Source organism: Podarcis vaucheri (assembly GCF_965113315.1).
Source record: "Podarcis vaucheri genome assembly, chromosome: 4".
NCBI lineage: Eukaryota > Metazoa > Chordata > Lepidosauria > Squamata > Lacertidae > Podarcis > Podarcis vaucheri.
In genome coordinates, this window is record NC_138762.1 from 4583369 (window position 1) to 4608532 (window position 25164).

The window sequence follows — 25164 nt, forward strand, 5'->3', positions numbered from 1 at the left end:
AACACACAACTTGAAGCAAACGTAACATGAGGTATGACTGTAGTATTTGTGCTGCTGTCGCTGCATACATAAATAGTCAAGAATGATTCTTCGTGCACCTTGAAGCATAAAGGGCACGATGCAGGAAGTCTCATGCGCAGACTTCATTTCATGTGAGCCCTGGAAGAGCTCTCCTGTGCCCGGAGGAAATGGAGAAGGTGAATCTTCGATTTGAATGTTGTTTTGGAACAAGACCTTGCCTGAACCCACAGTGACGGCAAATCTCTCTTGCAAATGACTTACGGAGGACTTTACGAGGCATGTTTCAGTAAGTGATGTTGCCTTTGATGTAGCACTCTGCGTGGGCAGAAATTTGCCAGCGCTTTGCAAAACACCCTCCTACATAAAGCCTCATCAAACTCCACACACATTTGGGGTGGTTTTTTGGTTTTTTGTTTAAATCAAAACCTTCCTGCATTGCTCTGTGGCAAGGGGCGCCAGGTCTGTCTCACACTTGTCTGATTTCTGAGACTTTACAAATAGAGAATCGTGGAATTTTTCTCCCCCTTCCAATTCTTTGTGGTCAATATTCTGGCCGCTGCTGTTGCATAAAGGAACAAAACCCCACCTCAGTACTGTGAGACAGAGGAGAGATTGGTACGGAGAGTGTCTCAAACTCAGGAGAAAGAGTCTTTGTCTTTTATGAGTCTAAACGCCATGTCTGCAAGATAACGGCAGGGGTGGAATGCGTATACCTATATTTAGTAACAGTTAAACGGCTAGTGTAGATTGAACAATGTATTAGAGATGTGTTGAACTCTGATAGGTAGAATGTAAGCCAAGCCTCCTAAAGAGGGGCGGCAGCTGTAGGGATAATAAAAACACTGTGTCTATGCCTGATCAGGGCTCTTCGTATCCACGGGTACGGAGAGTCCGCCTTTGCAAACGCGAACAATAAAAGGGTTATCCTTATATATTGAAGTCCTCAGTCTATTTGTCTCCACGAATAACTTCTAACAATTCTTGGCGCCCGAACGTGGGGCCTTTGACGCGCTGCCTGAGCGAAATTCGGACCCCGGGTAGGCGCCCCTCCGTTATTGCGGAGTGACTCGGACCGAGTCCCGCCCGGGACGGCGCACAAGGGCTAGAGAGACAGGACTCAATATATGGGAGGAAAGTATTGAGCTCTTTTTGGCGGTCGGGGACCGCGAGAACCCAGCGGGGACGCCCGCCTGTTCACTAGTCACGAGAAGTGACGCTGGACTGTATTGGGTGAGTAGACGAGAAAGAGAAATAAAAAGGGACGGGAAGGGGGTGAGAGATTCGTCTCCTGACCTGTTCACTAGTCGTGAGAAGCGGCGCTGGACTGTATTGGGTGAGTAGACGAGGGAGAGGTATTAAAAGGGAAAGGGGGCGAGAGAATCGTCTCTTGAGTGAAAGAGAGGCTCCAAACGGACGCGTGAGTGTGGATCAGGGTTCGGCCCTGACAGGAGGATTAGCTTGCGGTTCCGTCTCTCCCGCGAGGGAAGCGGCCAGGCGATTCCGTGCGATTGTGAGAGAACGTGAATTTGGAGACATTGTGAATAATGGGCAAAAATCAAAGTAAGAGGCAGAAGGAATCCAATGGAAATAATCCCATAGATCCCAATAGTCTATTGGGACAGGTATTGTGCAGTGGAATGAGGAGTATTTAAGGCAATATACTGTCAGCCTGTCAAAGGTCATTATGATTAATTTCTGCAGGGTGGTTTGGCCAAAGTACCCCATAGGGCCAGACGGGACGTATAATTGGAAGCCGGAAGGGGGCAGATTGGGGGGGAGGCAGAGGCACCTGTGTGATGGATTCACAAAACAGGCCGCTGAAAACATTTTACAAGCAGGTTTTTATCCTGTTTCAAAACCCCCTTTTCCCCTCTCCCCCTTCATAGGTTTACATAGAAATGTTTCTCTTGTTCCCTGGCTCTGTTCCCGGAAGAGAGTTTGCAACAAACTAAATGTGCTATTGCCAAGGTCAGTTGGCCTGAGAGCGAAAGGCATTGTTTTAATTCAGCTACCTTTGTTACATAGAAAATGCTTAGCTAAAAGTTTTTTTTTTAGCCTTAGAGAAAATGAAAAGTTGCAGCCCTTTAAGTAAATAATGACTTGTTGCACTATTATTTTCACTAAAGCACAAGGATGGAGGAGCAGCCTGACTAGCCCCCCCCCACACACACACACCTTGCACGAGACTGGCAAATAGTAATGAATTATAATCCTTTGCAGTTGTGGCTCTTGAGGAAAAAGAAAAAGAAAAAGAACCTGTGCTCCATTTCTACTTGTTAGGTATTTAAGACCACCTGGGGACAAGTGGCGTGTTGGAAGATGCTTTTGAAAAGTGTAAGCTAAAGTTGTGATTTATTGTAGCATCTTGGGGGGGGGGGATCTTAAGTGGGAGAAGTGTTTGGATACAGTTCTGGTAGCCTGAAAAGCCGCCTTCTCTTAGGCTCAAGGTGTGAGGGATTTCTTCCATGAGGTGGTGTGTGTTTTGTGTGTTGACGATACCCTGTAGAAGACTCTGGAATTATAGTGCAGGCAAGGTTGTGGCTCATTATCTTAAACAGAGCATTTTATGGGTCAAAGAAGCAATATATAATTTGCATGTGCTATTATTTTTCCTCCCTTGTGGTATTTGTCAGGCGTTAAATGCTTCCAACTGTACAGAAGCCTGTTATTTTCCGCCCTAAATTTTATTCAGAAAAGCACACAAGTCAAGAACATTGTAGTCTTGACTAAAGGTAAACACTGAGTCTGACACCTGCAGATAAAAGTGCAGCCTGCTGCAAAATAAATAAAATGAATGCTATTGATTGCTTTGGCAGCACAAGCCAAACTTAAATACAATTTGTTTAATTACAACAAAAATGAAGTTTTATGAAGTAGTATACTTCATCTTTGTAGAAGATTTTATGTGTTGTGTGCTGGTAAGTAAAATCCCACCACGCTTGTATAATTTTGCTCAATTATCAGAGCAGCTAAGAGGGAAAATGAGCCCGGAAGGGGACGAGGAAATTACCCCCAGACCCCCGGAATCATTTGCTATAGATGCAACAAACCGGGTCACTTCGCACAGAGGTGTCGAAGTCCAAGAGCTCAAGTGCAGGAACGGGCCAATGCAGAGAGGGGAAGTCAGCCCCAAGGACAAAACAGGACAAATGAGGAGACAGGGATTGAAGAATTGTTTAGTTTATATGAATAGGGAATCTCTGGCTCAACCGTAGAGGCCCGGAATGAGCCACTGGTGAATTTATGCGTAGGGCCCCTTAAAAAAAATCACTGATCTTTTTGGTAGACTCTGGAGCTACGCGGTCATCGGTTTGTATACCTATCCCCGGGGTAGGAAAAACAACCTCAAATCTGAAAGTGGTGGGAGTGAGCGGTGCGGCAAAAGAAGTTGTACAGTTGGAAGAAACTGTAATAATGAGAGGTGACCGGGTAGTGGAGGGATCACTGCTGTTTATACCAGAATCAGGAATAAATTTATTGGGAAGGGATTTGATGATAGGACTGGGTTTTCAGTTAGTAGACTTAGACCAGGGAATCCCCATGTACCTCTTAAAGGAGGAAGACGAGGGACAAATAGACCCAACAGTTTGGGCAGACGGCAAGACGGTAGGAAGATTAGATATAGTCCCCATTAAAATCACAGTGAAACCAGGGATCACCCAGTCCTGGACCCCTCAATACCCCATGACACGTAAGGGGCGGGTGGGATTGCAACCAGTAGTGGATGGATTGTTGGAGCAGGGGTTGCTAGAACCTACCATGTCAACTGGTTGGGAGAACTGGGAGTAAAAGTGTGTAAAGAAAAATTGCAATTCGTTCAGAGAAGGGTAAAGTATCTGGGACACCTGTTAGAGGGGGGAACAAGGAAATTAGACCCTGAAAGAGTGAAAGGGATTTTAGAATTACAACCCCCAAGAAATAAGACAGACGTGAGGAGGATGTTGGGATTATTGGGATATGGTAAGGCTGTGGATTGACCAATATGCAAAGATGGTCCAATTTTTGAATCAAAAACTTGTAGGAGACGGAAAGGTGGCCTGGGACAAAGAGGATGAGGCAAGATGGGAGGGAATAATAATAATAATAAAAAAGGTATTGGCCGGAGCTCCAGTTCTGGCATTGCCTAACCTACAACAACCATTCCATCTGTATGTGACGATCAGTTCTCAGACTGCTGTGGGGGTATTGGCCCAGAAGAGAGGGGGGCGGTATCAGCCTGTTGCCTATCTCAGTAAGACTTTGGAACCTGTAGTAAAGGCATGGCCCACGTGTATTCAGGCGGTGGCTGCCGCGGCTATGCTAGTGGTTGAGAGTAGAAAATTGACGTTCGGTGGGGCCTTGATAGTTCATAGATAGCCCCCATCAGATATCCACAGTAATGACAGGGGCGGCCTCTACCTGGATGACCGATGGGCGTCTGGTAAAATATGAAACTATTTTGAGAACAAGCCCCAATATCACTCTGGGAACTGATCGAAATCTAAACCCAGCTGAATTCTTGATTGGGAAAAGGAGAGAGTGGGAGCCGGATGAACATGACTGTATGGGCACCATACAGTTGATGTCAAAGGTCCGGGAAGATTTATTAGAAACGCCGTTGGCAACAGGGGAAAGATGGTACACTGATGGTTCAAGTTATGTAGAAGAAGGGAGGAGGAAATCAGGGTATGCTGTCGTTAAAGAAGATGGGGAGATTCTCGAAAGCGGGGCTTTGCCGGCAACCTGGTCAGCTCAGAAATGTGAAATCATGGCCCTAACACTGGCCCTCGAGTTGGGAAAAGGGTTGGAGGTAACGATATGGACAGACTCCCGATACGCATGGGGCGTGGTCCACGCCTTTGGTGGAGCGTGGCGAGACCGAGGGTATGTTAAGGCAGATGGGAAACAGATAGAACATATGGCACTGTTAGAAAGATTATTGGATGCCCTTACCGGACCTGAAAAGGTTGCGGTGGTACATGTTTCAGCCCATACTAAGGGAACAAGTCCTGAAGAGGTGGGGAACAGGTGGGCTGATCTCAGGGCCAAAGAGGCAGCTAGAGGGATTCCAAATGATATGATAGTTCACCAATACACCCTGAAGGTACCCGTTTTGACAAGGGCTGATACAGAAAGTCTGGTTTTTGCCCCCCAGGAGGCTGAGTATGTGACTGAGGAGGGATGGGAGAAGATAGATAATGAATGGAAAACCCCGGAAGGGCAAGTAGTATTACCAAAAACCCTAATGATGGGAGTTTTAGAAAAGGTACATGAAAGCGGGCATTTTGGGACCGAGGCTATGGTCAATATGGTAAAATCCTTATATTGGAATAAGGACATGTGGCCTATGGCACATTCCATAGCTTGGAAGTGTTTAATATGTCAAAAGGTAAACAAGACTAGAGCCAAGAAAACTGAGAAAGGGGGAAGGCCGCTCGCAGTGTGGCCCTTCCAAAAGGTAGACAAATAGACTTTACGGAACTCCCGGAAAAAGGGGGGGGGCAAAAATATCTGTTGGTGCTCAAAGACCATCTCACCGGATGGGTGGAAGCCTTCCCAAGTAGGAAGGCGACAGCCCAGGTAGTCACCAAAGCCATATTGGAACACATAGTCCCCCGATTCGGTGTAGTTGAGGCAATAGATTCAGATAGGGGTACCCACTTCACCCAGAGGGTGTTGCAAGAAGTAATGACAACCTTGGGGATCAAATGGGACCTCCACACCCCTTGGCACCCTGAAAGCAGTGGAAAGGTAGAAAGGGCGAATGCTGAAATTAAGAAACATTTGACTAAATTATATTTGGAAAATGGGCTACCCTGGACAAAGAACCTTCCCCTGGCATTGCTAAAAATGTGTATAGCCCCCAGAAAAGATCTGGGGGGGGGTTCCCCTTTTGAACTAATGATGGGAAGACCATATCTGGCCCAGCTGGGTCAACCTCTGGTAGAATTTAAGGATCTGTTTTTAAGGAAATATTTGCAGTCACTCTCCCAGTCTTTGTTATCTCTCCATAGGCGTGGAGTACTAGTTCAGCGTCCTCCATTGTTGGAGCATCAGCACTCATTTCAGCCTGGTGACCGGGTCCTGATAAAAGCGTGGAAAGCAGAGAAGCTTCACCCTGCTTGGGAAGGTCCATTTCAAGTGCTGCTTAGCACGGAATCGGCAGTAAGGACCAGAGAGCACGGGTGGACTCACTATCACAGAGTCAAGAAAGCTCCGCAGGACTGGACAATATCCGCTGATCCAGTCAACCCGTTGAAGGTGACGCTTACAAATCAGGGAACCAGGAACCAAAACAGGCTCGGACGTTGACACAATTTCCTTAATGTGTTTGTTTTGTACTTGCAAGTGCTTTTATGAGTGTTGTTGCTGTGTTCATTGTGAGTGTTGTGTGTTGTGTGTACATTGCACAGAACTATGTGATATAATCTTTATAGAGGATGTAATTATCCAATATTGTATAGTTACTTTAGAAGGAGAGGTCCTTTGCAATCTGAATAGGACCCCCACGGTAGTACAAGCCCTAGAACAATTGAGACGAAAATCAGAATGAGAGGGACTATAGTAAGAGTTAGTTTATTGGCCATAGGAATAATTACAAGCGCAGCGAAAGATCAAAATTGTAGCCAGTGCATTCAAATCACCAAAACTGGAAATAGGGTTACCCGAACCTTAATGTATTATAATGTTGCTCCGGAGTGCGTAGAAAAGTTAGACCCCTGTGTTCATAACCAAACTCAATATTTTCGATGCAGGACAAGAGAAAATAAGACCGAATGTTATGAGCCCCTGGCAGTGGGGCCCATTACGTCCAGTATATATGTGTATGGGTATAAGGGAGAAACAGCAAACAAAGCCGGAGAAAGAGCATACATGTTAAACTGCCCTATGTGAGTTTGAGGCAAAGTATCGAAAAGAGGGGGGATTGTGAGACAGAGGAGAGATTGGTACGGAGAGTGTCTCAAACTCAGGAGAAAGAGTCTTTGTCTTTTATGAGTCTAAACGCCATGTCTGCAAGATAACGGCAGGGGTGGAATGCGTATACCTATATTTAGTAACAGTTAAACGGCTAGTGTAGATTGAACAATGTATTAGAGATGTGTTGAACTCTGATAGGTAGAATGTAAGCCAAGCCTCCTAAAGAGGGGCGGCAGCTGTAGGGATAATAAAAACACTGTGTCTATGCCTGATCAGGGCTCTTCGTATCCACGGGTACGGAGAGTCCGCCTTTGCAAACGCGAACAATAAAAGGGTTATCCTTATATATTGAAGTCCTCAGTCTATTTGTCTCCACGAATAACTTCTAACAGTACCATGACTATTAGAATGGCAAAGCAAACTCTGTGAGTTTGTGGAAATGGCAAAATTGACGTCAATCATTAGAGGCCATTCAAATCAGAGAATAATTAAAGAGCAAGATGGAGTGAAGGAATACATGAAAAAATATGGTTCCGGAACTGGAATATTAATAGATAATGTGTAAAACCTGCAGGGGTAAGCAAGGAAATAATAAAAGAATCAATTGAATAATTATTAAACAACACAACAAGATGGAAGAAGTAAAAAAAAAATTGAGATCACACGTGTGAAGGGGAGTGGGGGTATAGGGGCATTTATAAAAATTTCTAATACAATATTTCTAATTGCGTTGCAAAGGGAAGTCTATAGCAATTAGGTATATTTTAATCTAGTCAACTATGTAATAGGCTTATGTTACAAAATGAATATGGATTTTGAATTTGATGTTTGTAATTCTTTTTCGGAGACAAATTGAAACTGTAGAGTTTTGAGAAATTAAAAGATAAAGTGCGAGACTGGCTTCATTATTATCAGATAATGGAGGCATATAATTTGGACAAGAAAATTGGCTTCCAGGTGGAAAAATCAAAATTAGAAACAGAACTGTTGGAACCTAAAACTAAGATTTTGTCAAAGATGTATAACTTGCTGTTGAAATGGAATACTCAGGATGAAACGGTGAAATCTGCTATGATTAAATGGGCACAAGATGTTGGACATAACATTATGTTTGCTGACTGGGAACAGTTGTGGACCACAGGTATGAAATTTACGGCATGTAATGCCCTAAGAGAGAATATTATGAAAATGATTTACAGGTGGTACATGACACCAGTCAAGCTTGCAAAAATCTATCACTTGCCCGATAATAAATGTTGGAAATGTAAGGAAACTGAAGGTACATTCTTTCACCTTTGGTGGACGTGCCCAAGGATCAAGGCTTTCTGGGAGATGATATATAATGAAATGAAAACGGTATTTAAATATACCTTCTTGAAGAAACCAGAGGCCTTTCTCCTGGGCATGGTCGGCCAATTGGTGCCAAAGAAGGATAGAACTTTCTTTATGTATGCCACAACAGCAGCAAGAATACTTATCGCAAAGTATTGGAAGACACAAGATCTACCCACCTTGGAAGAATGGCAGATGAAGGTGATGGACTATATGGAGCTGGCAGAAATGACTGGCAGAATCCGAGACCAGGGAGAAGAGTCGGTGGAAGAAGATTGGAAAAAGTTTAAAGACTATTTACAGAAATATTGTAAAATTAATGAATGTTAGAATGATGTTGGATAGAAACTAAGTGGTTTATAGCTGTAATGTTATAAGGGAATAGGAGAAAATGAACTATTAATAGGTAAAAATCCAATGCTAAAATATTTTAAGATTGAAGATCAGGATAATCAAAGAGGAGAGGGATTCACTGAACCAACAAACTGAACTGGAATACAGAAGAGGGAGGCGGGAGGAGGTCCGGGAAATAAGCAAATGAAAGATAGGTTATGGAAAGATTGAATTGTTTTTAACTGTTTTTATTTTGTATTTTCCTTTTTCCTTTTTCTATTTTGTAATACTTTGAAAACCTTAATAAATATCTTTTAAAAAAAGTAATTCTTTTTCGGTTTTGGAATAAAGTTAAAAAAAGGAAAAGGAAAACAAAACAAATAGAGAATTGTGGAGTTGGAAGAGGTCTTGGGAGGTCGTAAGAACATAAAAACATAGGAGGAGCCTGCAGGATAAGTTAGCCAATAGCTCACCCAGTCCAGCGTCCTGTTCTCACACTGGCTAGCCAGATGTCTGTTATGGGGAACCTGCAAGCAGGATCCATCTGTGGCGCATAGACATCATAGGGCCACGGGTGGTGCTGGGCGGTTCGAATCCCCGCGACAGGGTGAGCTCCTCTCCTTGCTCTGTCCCAGCTCCTGCCAACCTAGCAGTTCAAAAGCATGCCGGCGCAAGTAGATAAACAGGTACCGCTGCAGCGGAAAGGTAAACGGCGTTTTCATGTGCTCTGGTTTCCGTCACGGTGTTCCATCGCACCAGAAGCAGTTTAGTCCTGCTGGCCACGTGACCCGGAAATGTCTGTGGACAAACGCCGGCTCCCTTGGCCTGAAAGCGAGATGAGCACCACAAACATTGTACTGTTGAGAGTGTATTAACTTATGGTCTGTGTGTGTGGTTCATTGAAAAAAAAATCTGGTAACCTTATACTAGCCGCGATGGCTCTCTCCTGCCTGCAATGTCAGAAATGCTTCCAAATGCCAGTTTTTGGAAACCACGGGAGGGGAGAGTTGCTCTGTGCTCGGATCCTGCTCGCTGGCATCTAGTCAGCTTCTGTGGGAACAGGATGCTGTGTGAGATGAGTCACTGGCCTGATCCAGCCAGCTCTTCCTATGCGCTCAAGTTCCCCTCTTCCAGCCATGAAACTGCCCAGAGCCTTGGCGACATCTTTTGTAGCAGTGATTTGCATAACGTACAGTATGAAGGATGCAGGAGCCAAGAAGATGTGCCAAGAGCTGATGGATCTGTGATCTCCGACTGGGCTCTGCCAAGGATGTTCTAGCTCTGACATCCGGTGTGGAGCAGTGGGTCGGACTACAGTGGTACCTCGGGTTAAGAACTTAATTCGTTCCAGAGGTCCGTTCTTAACCTGAAACTGTTCTTAACCTGAAGCACCACTTTAGCTAATGGGGCCTGCCGCCACTGTGCAATTTCTGTTCTCATCCTGAAACAAAGTTCTTAGGTACTATTTCTGGGTTAGCGGAGTCTGTAACCTGAAGCATATGTAACCCGAGGTACCACTGTACAGTGGTACCTCGCAAGACGAATGCCTCGCAAGACGGAAAACGCGCAAGACGAAAGAGTTTTTCATTTTTTGAGTTGCTTCGCAAGACGAATTTCCCTATGGGCTTGCTTCGCAAGGCGAAAAACGAAAACGTCTTGCAAGTTTGTTTCCTTTTTCTTAAAACCGTTAATACCCTATGGGAAACCGTGCGTCGCAAGACGAAAAAAATCGCAAGGCGAAGAAACTCGCAGAACGAATTAATTTCGTTTTGCGAGGCACCACTGTACATGGGTTTAAAAGAGGATTGGACAAATTCATGCAGGAGAGGGGTATTGATTGCTACTTGCCGTAGCTTTTGTATGGGGACTGATTTGTAAATCCGGGGACCTTAGGCTGGTAGCCACCCGTAACTTTCTTGCTAATGAATTTGTACAGCCGTCTTTTCAGGCTGTCCAAATTGGCACTGCTGGAAGCCAGGAAACCGAGCGAAGGACGAAAGGTGGGCCAGTTGGTCTGAGCTGGCTTAATGGAACCTCCACATCCAGAGGCAGTCCGGCTCCGAATTCCAACCAGGGGCAAGGTCCTCTGTCCCCTGCTGGAAGGGGGAGTGAGGTGGGGTTTTGTCTCAACAGATGGGATTGTTTTCGAAAGGAGATGGCAACCAAGCTATTGGAAGTGCTTTCTGATAGTAAGAGCGATTCAGCAGTGGAATAGACGCAGGCTCTCCTTCACTGGATGTTTTATACACACACACACACACACACACACACACACACATATTTACACACACACACACACACACACACATTTTTATTAGTTTTTCAACATATTAATTCCAACATTCATGCAACATAACTTCTCATCTTACGCAATATTTTTGGACTTCCGTCAACACCTCTGATGATTTCCTATTCTTTACCACTTTTTTTGCTTTTCTTAATTTCATATTACCTTTAATTATCCTTAACTAATAATTCTCCTCATTATCTTTTTTGCAATATTTCAAATAATACGCCTTACAAAACTTCTTGCAAACCTACTAGCGTAATTTGTTCATCACATTTGCTCTTCAAACAGTCCGTAAATTTACTCCGGTCTTCTGAGAATCTCTGGTCCCGCGGGTTTCGACTCCTTCCTGTTAGTTTATCTAATTCTCCATAGTCCATCAGTTTCATCCTCCAGTCTTCTTTCATTGGTAGTTCTTCTTCACTGGACGTTTTTCAGCAGAGGAGGGACGGCCAACGGCCATGTATGACCTAGTTGAGATTTCTGCATTGCAGGGGGTTGGAATAGATGACCCCTAGAGGTACCTCCTGTTGTCTTTGTCCATGGAGTTTTCTTGTATGGAAGTGAGAGCTGGACCACAAAGAAGGCTGATCTCCGAAGAATGGATGCTTTTGAATTCTGGTGTTGGAGGAGACTCTTGAGAGTCCCATGGACTGCAAGAAGATCAAACCTCTCCATTCTGAAGGAAATCAGCCCTGAGTGCTCACTGGAAGGACAGATCCTGAAGCTGAGGCTCCAAGACTTTGGAAGAGAAGACTCCCTGGAAAAGACCCTGATGTTGGGAAAGATGGAGGGCACAAGGAGAAGGGGATGACAGAGGACGAGATGGTGGGACAGTGTTTTGAAGCTACCAGCATGAGTTTGACCAAACTGCGGGAGGCAGTGGAAGACAGGCGGGCCTGGCGTGCTCTGGTCCAGGGGGTCACGAAGAGGCGGACACGACTAAACGACTCAACAACATCAAGAGGTCCCGCCCAGCTCTAAAATGCTATGGTTTTTCAGCTGCGATCCCTGCCTCGCAGGGGGGTTGGACTGAATGACCCCTGGGGTGGAGGTCCCTTCCAACGCCACGACCCTGTGGCGGAAGGCAAGCTCCTCGGGGCAGGGACCTGCTTGCTTGCGGCGGGCGAGGCCGAGGCGGTCCCGATCCCTGTCCAGCCGCTGCCTTGGCTGCTGCTTGCGCCCGCCCCGGGAGAGGCAGGTCCGCCCGGGCGCCGTCGAGGGGTGGGGCGCGCCGCCGCCGCCCGGCTTGCCGAGCCCCTTCCCCGGCGGCGGCGGCGGCGAGCGAGCCAGCCTCTGCTCCTTCCCCTTCCTCGCACACTTCCTCCGGCCGCGCTCACTTCCTCCGAGGAGGCGACGAGAAGCAGCAGCAGCAGCAGCGACGGCGGCGCCGCCCGCCCGGCCGAGCGCCATGCGCCCAGGTGGGTCTCCGGCTCCCCGACGGGGCCACCCCGCGCGCAACGCTCCCTTTGCGCAAGGCGCACCCGGGAAGAGGCGCCTTCCTCCGCCAGGGCAGGGCGCCCCCGGGGCATGGGCAGAGGGCGCGCTGCTTCGGGGCGCGCCGGGATGGGCTGGGTCGCCCTCCTTCCCGATCCCCGGGCGCCGGGAGGAGGGGATCCGCCAGCCGCCCTCTGGGGCTCCGCAACCGGGGCGGGGGGCGGCTTCATCGGGGCTGACTCGCGAGTAAATCGGGGGGTGGGGTGATAACGGGGTGGCTGAGCTCGTGCCCAAGTTTCCCAACTCGGCTCCCAACTGCGTCTTTCCTGCCCATTCACACGACCCACTTTCCCCGCGCGTGGGCACACGCGTGTTTTCGGAACAGCTGGGCAGGTAAATGCATCTAGGACATCAAGGCGCGGCTTCTAAGGCAGGGGGAGTTCCTAATACGCGCCATCCCCCCCTTTTTTTTGCTTGTTGAGATGGTACAGTCCTGAGGCGGGGGTCGGTCTGTGTCACGTGTCTGTGTCTTCCCCGGCATTTTTTGAATGGGTTCTGGCGGAGTCAGAATGGAGAAGTTTCAGCGACGTCTCTGGGGGTCGTTGGCAGGAGGGAGAGGATTGCTCCCTCGAGCTGTGTAATGTCTGCACTGACTGGCAGCAGCTGGCCAGGGGTTCAGGCTGCTGTGCAGGGCAGTTGATTGACTTTTTATTTATTGCATTTATTTATGCATTTATATCTTTTCTCCAAAAAGCTCAAGGTGGCTTCACAGGGCTCCCCCCCCCCTTTGCATTTAATCCCTGCAACAACCCTGTGAGGTAGGACAGGGTGAGGGTCAGCGAGTGGCTGGCCCAAGATGGCCCCGAGTGAGCTCTAGTGGGGGATTCGAACTCCGGTCTCTCCCAGGCCCTGGTCTGGCGCTCTGGTCTGGCGGTTTTCCCGACCTTGGGTCTCTGGTTGTTTTTTTGGACTACAACTCCCATCATCCCAAGCTGGCAGGGCCAGCGGTCAGGGATGATGGGAATTGTAGTCCCAAACCAGCTGGAGGGCAGGTGTTCCACCATGCAGCCACCGTCCCTTGCCCAGAGATTTGGGCTGGATGTGGGGCTGAGCAGGAGTCCCGAAGGGGCAGAGGAACCGACACCTTGAGACTGGCTCGATTCGGCTGGATCCGCTGTGGTGGCCTCGATCCGAGCTGCTGCGTGATCCTCTCACGCCCAGAACCTCCCGGAGCCTCCCAAGGGGGCCATTTCCTCCGTTTCTCCAGCGAGATGTTCTCAAGGGGAGGGACTTTCCAGCCGGTTGACGTGTGAGCGGCTTGGAAACCCCGGCTATGAAGGACCTCCTTGAGCCACAGAGTTCGCGATCTGCTGGTGGCAGCAGCAGCAGCAGGAAGCCTTGACTCACGGTGTGAAAAGGGCCCTTCAGAGGTCATCCAGCCCAACCCCGTTCCGGTGCTACAAAATGCAACGCTTCCTTTGGGGCAGCTTCGCTGGGGAAATGAAACCCCAAAACCCATATGTCTGCCCTCGGTTGCTTCTGGTTCCCGGTTCTTTGTCCTGTTCTGGAGAGGTAGAGCGCCAATGAGCCTGGAGGCTCCATGTAGCTATCATGTGTAGCGATGGATCTTTACTCCTCCGTGAAATCTGTCTACTCCCACCTGCTTTTTTAAAAAAAGCAAACTTAAGTCACTTTGTTTGCACCAGCCTTTGCTATCCTAGCACCCTCCAAACGGCCTCAGTTGGACTTCGATGATTGACATCTGCCCCTGCCAGCTGGGGCTGGTGGGGGGACGGAGGGCGCCAGGTTGGCGGAGGCTGCCCAGGCCCGCGGGATGCTGATTCAGCCGTGAGCCTCTGCCGTTTCCCCCACCACTTTCAATGAGGAACTGAGCGCAATCGACAACGATCCAAAGTTCCCTTTCTGTACTTCCCCCCGGTTGAGACACCGCTGTGGAAAGTGTGCCTCAGCCCCAGGCTCTCCTCCTGCCCCGGGGAGACAGCTCTGAGCTGTTTTATCCACTCGGAGAAAATCATATACGTGTCAGAAGGGCCCTCTGAGGGTCATCTAGTCCCACCCCCTGCAATCTCAGGCATCCCTGGCAGGCGGCTCCCATCCTCTGCTGCCTTGCGCCATCATTACGGCTTGTTTTCAACCAGATAAGAATCTGACCCCTTGGCTTCTTTCAGAGACTTGCATAGTCTTCAGAGACTTTTATGTTTATTGGGTTCTGTGTTTTCAAGAGAATCCATCAAGAGAGCACAAGAGATTTCTAAGATTTCTGTTTATTTGGTTTTGCAGAGAGTGCGTATTTCATATATTTCATACCGTTCAATGTTCTGTATGGATTATATAAAGGGTTTATATTGACATCGCATGGTTGTACTCTGTCATCGTGTTGCCTTGGATATTACTGATGATTGTTTGCAACACAGGGGTTTAATTGTTTGGTGACTTACTGCCTTGCACAATCTGACAATGCCCTGAGAAGACACCCCTTCTCATATCCCCCAAGATCTTAAGACCCCTTCCTTGGGTTGCCCATGGCTACTTCACTGGCACCCTGAAAAAAAAAACTTTCAGCCCCAGTTATAAATGGGCTGCGGACTCCTTCAGGCCAACTCATTTGACAGCCACTCTGGTTTTTTTTTGAGGCCTGCATAACGTTTTGCACTTCCCAGTTCTGGCTTCCGCTACATCCCCAATTCCGCATGGGGCAAGCCTGCTTTGGTTTTGCACATCTCGCTATTGCGGGGCAGTTCGCCGGCGATGATGCAGCTTAGCTCAGGCACTGGCTGCCTTAGGTGACACGAGCCGAGATAACTTGGCATGTGGAGAGTTTCTCTGCGTGTCGACCAGGTTTTTGCATCACTCTTGCAGGGCGGGACCCTGGGTCCCTGCCTTTCTCAGCCCTTCCAGCCTGCCTGCCTACCTCAGAAGGCTGTTGTGGGGATTAAATGAGGACTAGGACCAGGGAGTGGGACGTGGGTGGCGCTGTGGGTTAAACCACAGAGCCTAGGACTTGCCGATCAGAAGGTCGGCGGTTCAAATCCCCGCGACGGGGTGAGCTCCCGTTGCTCGTTCCCTGCTCCTGCCAACCTAGCAGTTCGAAAGCATGTCAAAGTGCTAGTAGATAAATAGGTACCGCTCCGGCGGGAAGGTAAACGGCGTTTCCGTGCGCTGCTCTGGTTTGCCAGAAGCGGCTAAGTCATGCTGGCCACATGACCCGGAAGCTGTACGCCGGCTCCCTCGGCCAATGAAGCGAGATGAGCGCCACAACCCCAGAGTCGCCACGACTGGACCTAATGGTCAGGGGTCCCTTTACCTTTAGGACCAGGGAGAATAAGGTGGAATATAAATATCTAGTAACAAACAGACAGACAGACATAAATAAGATGATAAAATAGATAAATGTTTCTCTGCAACAGGTGCTCAGAAGCATTGCTGTCACAACCTGGCCAGAAGCCATCAATAGACCTCTACTCTTGCATGAATTTGCCTAATCCTTTTCTAAAGCCATCCAAGTTGGTGGCCATCGCTGCCCCTTGTGGCAGGGAGTTCCTGAGGTTATCCATGTGCTGTGTGAATAAGTGTTTTTTCTTTTCTTTGCCTTGATTTCTCTTTCCCGGGAGCTCAAACAGAGGCACCCCCAGTACAAAAATCTGCCCCCCAAAACGACCCCCTCTTTCCACCGCGATGCGAGGGTCCTTTTGGTTGTCCCGGCTGCTTTTATGGGAACCAGATGTGCTGTGATCTGACGACTCTCCTGCCTGGAGGAGATGTGTGTTTGTTTGGTTGTTAAGGAAGTCGGCCGCTCTTGGGCCCGGCTGATGCCACAGAGGGCAGGAGGGAATCACTCCTTCCCTGACCATGTGGCTCATGGAATAATAATAATAATAATAATAATAATAATAATAATAATAATAATATATTATTATTTGTACCCCGCCCATCTGGCTGGGTCTCCCCAGGCACTCTGGGCGGCTCCCAACAAAGATTAAAAATACATAAAAATGTCACACATTAAAAACTTCCCTGAATGTCTTCTGAATTACATCTGGACCAGCTCTCCGCAGCTTTGTTTGCCGGCCACCTGCAAACGGCAGGTTCTCTTGCTGTTGCCCTCGAAAGAACCTAATTTTCTAAGGCTGCAATCCTGACCCTGTTCACCGGGTAGGAAGCCCGGTTTTGGTTTTGGATCGGCACAGTGAGGATTCTGCAGCCAGCTAGTTTTGCCCAAAGGGATACGGAAAAATGAGAATAGAGGCAAGCCGCGAAACGTTTCGTATTAAGCGTTGCATATTGAAGGGAGGTGCGGGATCCGAGTGGCCAGGAAACCCTCCTTTGCAAAAATGTCTGGGCAGCAAGAAGAATCAGATTTCTGTTCGGGGTTTATTTGGTGCTGAGCTGCTGAGCGGAGCTCCGCTTGCAGAATTGTGCAGTTGGAAGGGACACCAGGGGTCAAATAGTCCAGCCTCCTATAGACGCACCAGCTTCTGGACCCTGCTGGGCCTTGGCCACGCTGCATTGCAGCGGGTTGGACTAGATGACCGGGTGGGGTCCCAACTCTACAATTTGATGATTCTGTGAAATAAGCAAAGCCCAGGCAGGTGGGGCAGTCCCAGTGCTTCATGGCCGTGAGAGGCGTGGGGCTCACGCGCACTTCCGATCGCCTCACACCAAGAAAACACAGGTCCAAGTGATTTTTCACTCGTCCCTTTGAGCTCTAAATCTTAGGCTGGGGGAAAAGGCTTCATTTGGGAACATCTTTGCTGTGTGTGGGGGGAGGGAGCAAAACCTCCCTCTTGTCGTCCTAGAACCCTGGGCCACTGGGTCCTCAAGATCTTCCGACATTCAGCAGACAAGTTCCAGGGTTGGGACAGAGGCATAAAAGCCCTGTGAGAAACCTGAGCGCAAGAATGTAAGAATATAAGGCCTCCTGGATCAGGCCAGGGTCCCATCTGGTCCAGGATCCTGTTCTCACAGGAGCCAACAGAGGCCTCTTCTGGGAAACCTGCAATCAGGATTCGAACACGAGCCCTCGGCACCCGAGTCTGTGAAAAATCTCCCTAGGAGAGTCTCCCAGGTCCTCAAAACTCATCCCCTCTCCATTAGACCCCAAAGTTGAATAGCCAAGCTCTGTGTGCGTTGCGCTCGAAGCCTCTGGCGCCAGCAGTTAGTGGCATTGCCAGGTGCCACGTTCATTCAGGAGCTGAGCAGCCCAGCAGACTCGGGGACAACGGAACGTTTGCAGTCCAGTTTTGCGCGAGGGCAGGAGAGGCAGGCAGTTTGGCTGGGATTTCCGCCGCGCCCAGGCGCTCGCGGCTTCGCGAGGAGGAGCTTCCCGGAGACGGGGAAGCGAAGGGCTGAGGCTCGAGGCTGACGAAAGAGCCCCGGGGAGGGGAAACAGGAACCTGCGAGGTGGAGGAAGGGCAGGCCTTCTGCTCGGAGCGGATTTCGCAGCGCCCTAAGCCACAGGGCAGCTTCCTTCTGCTGCGGAGGCCTCTGACGGGGTCCTTGTTTGGGAAAGTTCTCGTGGGAGCAGGGCTCAAACCCTGGCAGGGCCCAATCCCTAGAATCTTGAGCATTGAACATGAAGCCCAGCCGCTCTGGGTGGATGAGGGCAGAGAAAAGAAAGTCCTCTTTCACCTTTTGTTGTTGTTGTTTAGTCGTTTAGTCATGTCCGCCTCTTCGTGACCCCCTGGACCAGATCACGCCAGGCACTCCTGTCTTCCATTGCCTCCCCCAGTTCGGTCAAACTCATGCTGGTAGCTTCAAGAACACTGTCCCACCATCTCGTCCTCTGTCGTCCCCTTCTCCTTGGGCCCTCCATCTATCCCAACATCAGGGTCTTTTCCAGGGAGTCTTCTCTATTCATGAGGTGGCCAAAGTCTTGGAGCCTCAGCTTCAGGACCTGTCCTTCCAGTGAGCACTCAGGGCTGATTTCCGTCAGAATGGATCAGTTTGATCTTCTTGCAGTTCATGGGACTCTTAAGAGTCTCCTCCAGCACCATAATTCAAAAGCATCAATTCTTCGCCGATCAGCCTTCTTTATGGTCCAGCTCTCACTTCCATATATCACTACTGGGAAAACCATAGCTTTTACTATACGGACCTTTGTCAGCAAGGTGACGTCTCTGCTTTTTAAGATGCTGTCTAGGTTTGCCATTGCTTTTCTCCCAAGAAGCAGGCGTCCTTCATCTGGAACAGGCTTAAACTACGGAACTCCCTCCCACAGGAGACAGTGATGGCTGCCAATTTGGGAGGCTTTAAAAGGGGATTGGATAAATGAACTTAGGAGGAGACAGGCATAGCCAGAATGGCTGTTCTCTGCCTCTACAGTTAGAGGTAACTTCTGAATCCCAGTTGATGGAAACAGCAAGAGGGTGTTATTCTCGCACTCGGATCCTGCGTTTGGACTTCCCACTGGGATATCTGGTTGGCCACTGAGAGACGAGGGTGCTGGATTGGCCTGATCCCACAGCGGTCCTATTCCGATGTTCTTTTTTTCCCTTTCAAATAATTTTTTTATTATTTTCCTTATTCATACTTTTACAATGCAACACAGTCAATCACATAAATACTTCAGCTCTACCGAGCTTGCAACTTCCCTCCAGCAAGTATCCCTTGTTTTCTTATATTGCGTATTCTATTTATTTAACCTTAAATCTGCCATACGTTGTAAGAGCTATTGCAGTCCTGCCGGTGTTCTTTCAGTCCTGCTGGTGTTCTACAATTGTCTTTTGTATATCCCATAAATTTACTCTGACTTTCTGGAAACCTCTGATCGTCCTGGTCCCGAATTCTTCCCGTCTGTTTGGCTAGCCCCTCATAACTCATCGTTTTCGTCTGCCCCTCCGCAATGGTGGGAACTTCTTGCAATTTCCAGTTTTGGGCAAGCAGATTACTTGCCGCAGCTGTGGCATGCATAAAGAGTCTTTGGTCCGCTTTCTTAGTTTCCTTCCCCTTCAAACCCAACAAAAAGGCTTCTGGGGTTTTTTTGGGGGGAGAAGTGTAATTAAATATTTTCTTAAGTTCATTGTAAATTAACTCCCAAAAGTTCTTAACTTTATCACATACGGTAAAAGTCTCTATTCCGATGTTCTTTTGACCGATGGCTTCCTCGAGTCTTATCTCTGACTAGGCTGGCGATAGCTAATTGTTTGTGAATGCTCCTGGCGTGCGTTTGGGGCCGTGGCTGGAGCTTGGTTCAAAGCAGGGAGGGAGCGCGCCTCCTCCACAGTGCAATTCTCTGCCTTACGGTCCTAGCCAGGTCTCCTTGAAAGCAAGCCCTGTAGAGATCCACAGCACCCGCTCCCATGAACTGGCAGCGGGACTGCAGTCGCAATCGCCAGCTTGCTTTTAGTGCCCTTGTTGCCAGCACAGCACCCATGGGTGCCCACAAAGAGCTTCTTTGGCTCTTGCAGCACCTCCCCCTTTGAAAAAAAACTCCGTATTTTTTTGCTCTGTAAGACGCACCAGACCATAAGACTCACCTAGTTTTAGGAGGAGGAAATCAAGAAAAAAAATCTTCTGAATCTCAGAAGCCAGAACAGCAAGAGGGATCGCTGCGCAGCGAAAGCAGCGATACCTCTTGCTGTTCTGGCTTCTGGGATAGCTGCGCAGCCTGCATTCGCTCCATAGGACGCACACACATTTCCCCTTACTTTTTAGGAGGGGAAAAATGAGTCTTATAGGGCAAAAAATACGGTAGCTTAACTGTTGGCCAGAGGGAGGTTGCAGTTGCATCTTCCAGAAAGGAAGGGGAACAAACCCTCTGTCCAAGCCTATTTGCTGACGGGAGCAAGTGCGCATGGCTGACCTGTGCGCAGAGTTGTGGGTGCATTTCCTGCTTTGCAAGTATTACGTCCCCAGACCCCCCCCCAAAAAGTTGGGCAACCCTTGCTCTAGTGTTTAGGTCGAACAGTCAACGTTGTTCTGGAAACCACGTGTGGCGTAGGAGGCAACGTGGCGTAGTGGTTAGAGTGCCGGGAGCCCAGGGTTCGAATCCCCACTCAACCCGTGAACTTCACGGGGTGACCTTTGGGGGCCAATTGCTGTCACTCAGCCCCACCTACCTCAGAGGGCTGTGAGTGAGAACTGTGTGCACCATCTTGAGCTCTTTGGAGGAAAAGTGTGCTGTCGTAAAAAAAATAAAGAAATGTGAAAATGCCCACTGAAGGGGAGACCTGATTTGAAAAAACGATTGCTTGGGAATTCAAAGGGCTGTTGAATTTAATTAAACCCGGCTCCTGTGCCCCTAACAGGAACGCGGGTGGCGCTGGGGTTAAACCACAGAGCCTAGGACTTGCTGATCAGAAGGTCGGCGGTTCGAATCCCCGTGATGGGGTGAGCTCCCGTTGCTCAGTCCCTGCTCCTGCCAACCTAGGAATTCAAAAGCACATCAAAGTGCAAGTAGATAAATAGGTACCACTCCGGCGGGAAGGTAAACAGCGTTTCCGTGCACTGCTCTGGTTCGCCAGAAGCGGCTCAGTCATGCTGGCCACATGACCTGGAAGCTGTACGCCGGCTCCCTCGGCCAGTAAAGCGAGATGAGCGCCACAACCCCAGAGTCGGCCACGACTGGACCTAATGGTCAGGGGTACCTTTACCTGTGCCCCTAGCGCTCTTGCCTTCACCTCTAAGTCAGCTCCCACCTCTTCCTAGGGGCCTCTGCCCTTGGTTGTGCCATGAGTGTCTCACGGTGCATTTGAGTGTCCTCTCGGTCTTCCTAGCTGCCATCTGTAAAATGGGTAGATACTCTCCCCGTGCCTAGTAGCACCTTGAGCCGCCGTAATAATAGTAATATAATAATATAAATTTATTATTATACCCCGCCCATCTGGCTTGGCCTCCCCAGCCACTCTGGGTGGCCCCCCACAAAATATCAGAACGCAGTAATGCATCAAATATTAAAAGCTTGCCTAAACAGGGCTGCCTTCAGATGTCTTCTCAAAGTCTGGTTGTTGTTGTTCTCTTTGACATCTGATGGGAGGGTGTTCCACAGGGAGGGCGCCACTACCGAGAAGGCCCTCTGCCTGGTTCCCTGTAACCTGGCTTCTCGCAGGGAGGGAACCGCCAGAAGGCCCTCGGTGCTGGACCTCCGTGTCCGGGCAGAACGATGGAGGTGGAGACGCTGTTCCCCGGTCTTCTGCGCATCATGCACTCTGTGTGTGTTTGAGCCCTCGCCCAGGGATTAAACGCTTCTGCTTCATATTTGACCCTGTTCTCAGTTCTTGGTTTCTTAAATTGCAGTGTGTGTGTGTCTGTGTCTGGGCTCCTCCATGGTGGAAATCGCTTTGTTCCGCTTGTGAACTGGCTGGGCAGTAGAAGCCGTGGGCTGTAGGAGGATCTCGGCCGATCCGAAGAGCGCGTCTGGTTGCCGGGAAGTTGGAAGCGAAGCCCAGGCAGTCACTGGGCCGTTTGGCTTCATATTATAGCGCATATTTCCTGCCTCCTGAGCAGCTGAGCCTCTGTGAACTTGCTGGTGCATCTCTGGCAAAGCCCAATTCCAAGTCACAGAATCATAGAATTGTAATAACAACAACAATAATAATAATTTATACCCCGCCCTCCCCAGCCCCTCAGGGCGGCTAACACCCGATATAAAACAATTGATTGAAATACAGCTTAGAAAACGAGATTAAAATGCAAGATTAAAACATTAAATGCAGCCTCATTTCAGTGGAAACTCAAATCAAAAACTTTTTTGGGGATGAAAACATCAGGTCTTCATCAAGGCCAACTATTCAGACCGGTCCTACGTGGGCCAGAAAAAAGCCACGGAAGTCCCCAAGTAGGAGTTTCGTCACAGAATAAGAAAGGGAAAGGGGGAGGGAATCAAGTTGATTCCAAGCCAAAGGCCAGGCAGAACAACTCTGTCTTACAGGCCGTGCAGAAAGAAATCAGAACCTGAGTTGGAGTGGGAAGGGACCCCGACGGTCATCTAGCCCAACCCGCTTCAGTTTAGGAATAAAAGCAAGTCCATTGGTTTTCTCCCCTTAAAGGTGGGACAATCATCAGAACCTAAAGAAAGCCTACTGGATCAGGCCAATCACCCATCACATCCAGCATCCTCTTCTCCCAGTGGCCAGCCAGACACCGGTGAGAAACCCACAAGCAGGACCCGAGTGCGAGAGCAGCTCTCCCCTCCTGCAGTTTCCAGCAACTGGCATTCAGAAGCAGAGCAGAGCCATTCTGACTAGTAGCCTCCCACAGCCCTCTCCTCCTCCCTCAATCTGTCTTATCCTCATTCAAAGCCGTCCGAGCTGGTGGCAGGGAGTTCCACAAGTTAACTACGCGCAGAAGTCCTTTGTTTTCTCCATCCTGCACCTCCCATCCTCCAGCTTCATCCCAGGCCTACAACCTTTTGAAGAGGTGCTTTCTGACGCCAGCTCTCCCCCAGTGTGGGGGGGCAATGGGCAGAATCCCCCTTTGCTGGCAAACCCCAGCCCTGCAGAGGGAGGTTCGCCGGCTGGTCGGAGGACGGGAAGCTGGTGATGCCTCGATTCCTTCCCTTTCCAATGAGTCATGGATGAGGCCCTTTTCCTTCCTGGACGGGAGGCCGAGTGTCCGGGAGACGAGGCTCCTGCCCAGCCCCCAATCTCCTTTGCCGTCCCGTTGCCCGGTCAGTAACACAGGAGTCACCCACAGCTAGCTTTCTCTAAGGCCCTAAGGAAGTCAGACTTTCCTCCCCCAGGGCCAGGGCCTTTTCAGTGATGGCTCCGACCTGGTGGAATGCTCTGTCCCAGGAGACCAGGGCCCTGCAGGGTTGAACCTCCTTCCATCGGGCCTGTAAGACAGAGCTATTCTGCCTGGCCTTTAATTTTAATTCAGCATGATCTTTCATTTCCCTTCTCTTCCCTCACCCGCTCTGAGACCCCACGGCTAATTCTCCCCTGGCCTCCTCGCTGGCCCAAGTAGGACCAATTCAGCCAGCCAGCCCTGGGGATTATCTAATGCTTATTAGATGGATTTCCCCTAAATTGATTTCTGAACTTTGGATTTTATTCTTATTCATGTTTGTATACTGTATTTTACGCTGCTTCTACAATTAAGTGTTTTAAATTTGTTGTTAGCCACCCTGAGCCCGGTTTTTGAGCGGGGAAGGGCAGGGCATAAATAATTATTTATTATCATTATTATTATTATTATTTCTCCCCCCAAAGCCTAGGGTCGGCGGCTCAGGACGCAGGCAGAGCTGCCAGGCCTGGGCTGAGTGAGGTAGGCAAGACCCTTGCTAGGGCTCTGCTGTTCCCGTCCGAGGGGCCCCCTCCCCACCTGTCCCAGTATCCTGTTCTCACAGCGGCCGGATACCCCTGGGAACTTCAGAGTCGAGATAGACTGCCACTGGCCCTGGAGGTTCCTTAGGTGCATGAAAAGCGCCTGGTGCATCAGGCCAGTGGCTTATCTAGGGCAGCATCCTGTTCTCACAGGTGGCAACTCGATGCAGTACATGTGAAAAGGATCTAGGAGTCTTGGTTGACCACAAACTTGACATGAGCCAACAGTGTGACGCAGCAGCTAAAAAAGCCAATGCAATTCTGGGCTGCATCCATAGGAGTATAGCATCTAGATCAAGGGAAGTAATAGTGCCACTGTATTCTGCTCTGGTCAGACCACACCTGGAGTACTGTGTCCAGTTCTGGGCACCACAATTCAAGAAGGACACTGACAAACTGGAACGTGTCCAGAGGAGGGCAACCAAAATGGTCAAAGGCCTGGAAACGATGCCTTATGAGGAACGGCTAAGGGAGCTGGGCATGTTTAGCCTGGAGAAGAGGAGGTTAAGGGGTGATATGATAGCCATGTTCAAATATATAAAAGGATGTCCCATAGAGGAGGGAGAAAGGTTGTTTTCTGCTGCTCCAGAGAAGCGGACACAGAGCAATGGATCCAAACTACAAGAAAGAAGATTCCACCTAAACATTAGGAAGAACTTCCTGACAGTAAGAGCTGTTTGACAGTGGAATTTGCTGCCAAGGAGTGTGGTGGAGTCTCCTACTTTGGAGGTCTTTAAGCAGAGGCTTGACAACCATATGTCAGGAGTGCTCTGATGGTGTTTCCTGCTTGGCAGGGGGTTGGACTCGATGGCCCTTGTGGTCTCTTCCAACTCTGTGATTCTATGATGCCCCCGTGGGAAAATCACTGGCAGGATCCTGCGGTTTCCTGCAAGTGGTATTCAGAAGGGGAGCTGCCTCCAGCCAGAAAAGCTAGTGTGGCAAATGGCCACGATTCACCCTCTCCTTCTCCTTGAGCTTGTCTAATCCTCTTTCAGACCAATGGACGTTCTCTGCCTGTGGTTCTACTCTCTTTCACCCTGACACAAGGCGGCTCCTTTGGGTGTCGGCTTCCTGTTTCCGGTTCCCCGCTTTTGTTGTCGAACTCTCTCGCACCCCCCTCGAGGTGCCTAAGCCGCGTGACATTAAGGCAACAGCGAGGCTGGTACAAAACGAGAATTACCGTATTTTTTGCTCTATAAGACGCACTTTTCCCCTCCTAAAACGTAAGGGGAAATGTGTGTGCGTCTTATGGAGCGAATGCAGGCTGTGCAGCTATCGCAGAAGCCAGAACAGCAAGAGGGATTGCTTCTTTCACTGCGCAGCGATCCCTCTTGCTGTTCTGGCTTCTGAGATTCAGAATATTTTTTTTCTTGTTTTCCTCCTCCAAAAACTAGGTGCGTCTTGTGGTCTGGTGCGTCTTATAGAGCGAAAAATACAGTAATTGCTCTGTGGGGAAACGGTGAAATCCATCGGTGGCCTTCGGAGAAGGCTTTTCCTCCCTGGAAAGGAAAGATAAAAAAAGAAAAAGGTTTCTTTCTTTTCTTTAAAAGGCTCCTCCATCTAGTGCTGTGCAGA

General features: G+C 49.1%; 1 protein-coding gene across 2 annotated transcripts in view; it reads left to right on the top strand.

Moving 5' to 3' along the window:
- Positions 1-25164, top strand: part of RHOG (ras homolog family member G) — a 48759-nt gene that overhangs the window by 4436 nt on the left and 19159 nt on the right. Inside the window, exon 1 of one of the 2 annotated variants that reach the window (XM_082219611.1) lies at positions 12146-12291. The exons of the other annotated variant lie outside the window; for it this stretch is intronic. The gene's annotated coding sequence lies outside the window, so the exon portion shown is untranslated. Of the gene's footprint in view, positions 1-12145; positions 12292-25164 lie in introns of those variants that run through there. 2 annotated transcript variants of the gene reach the window in all.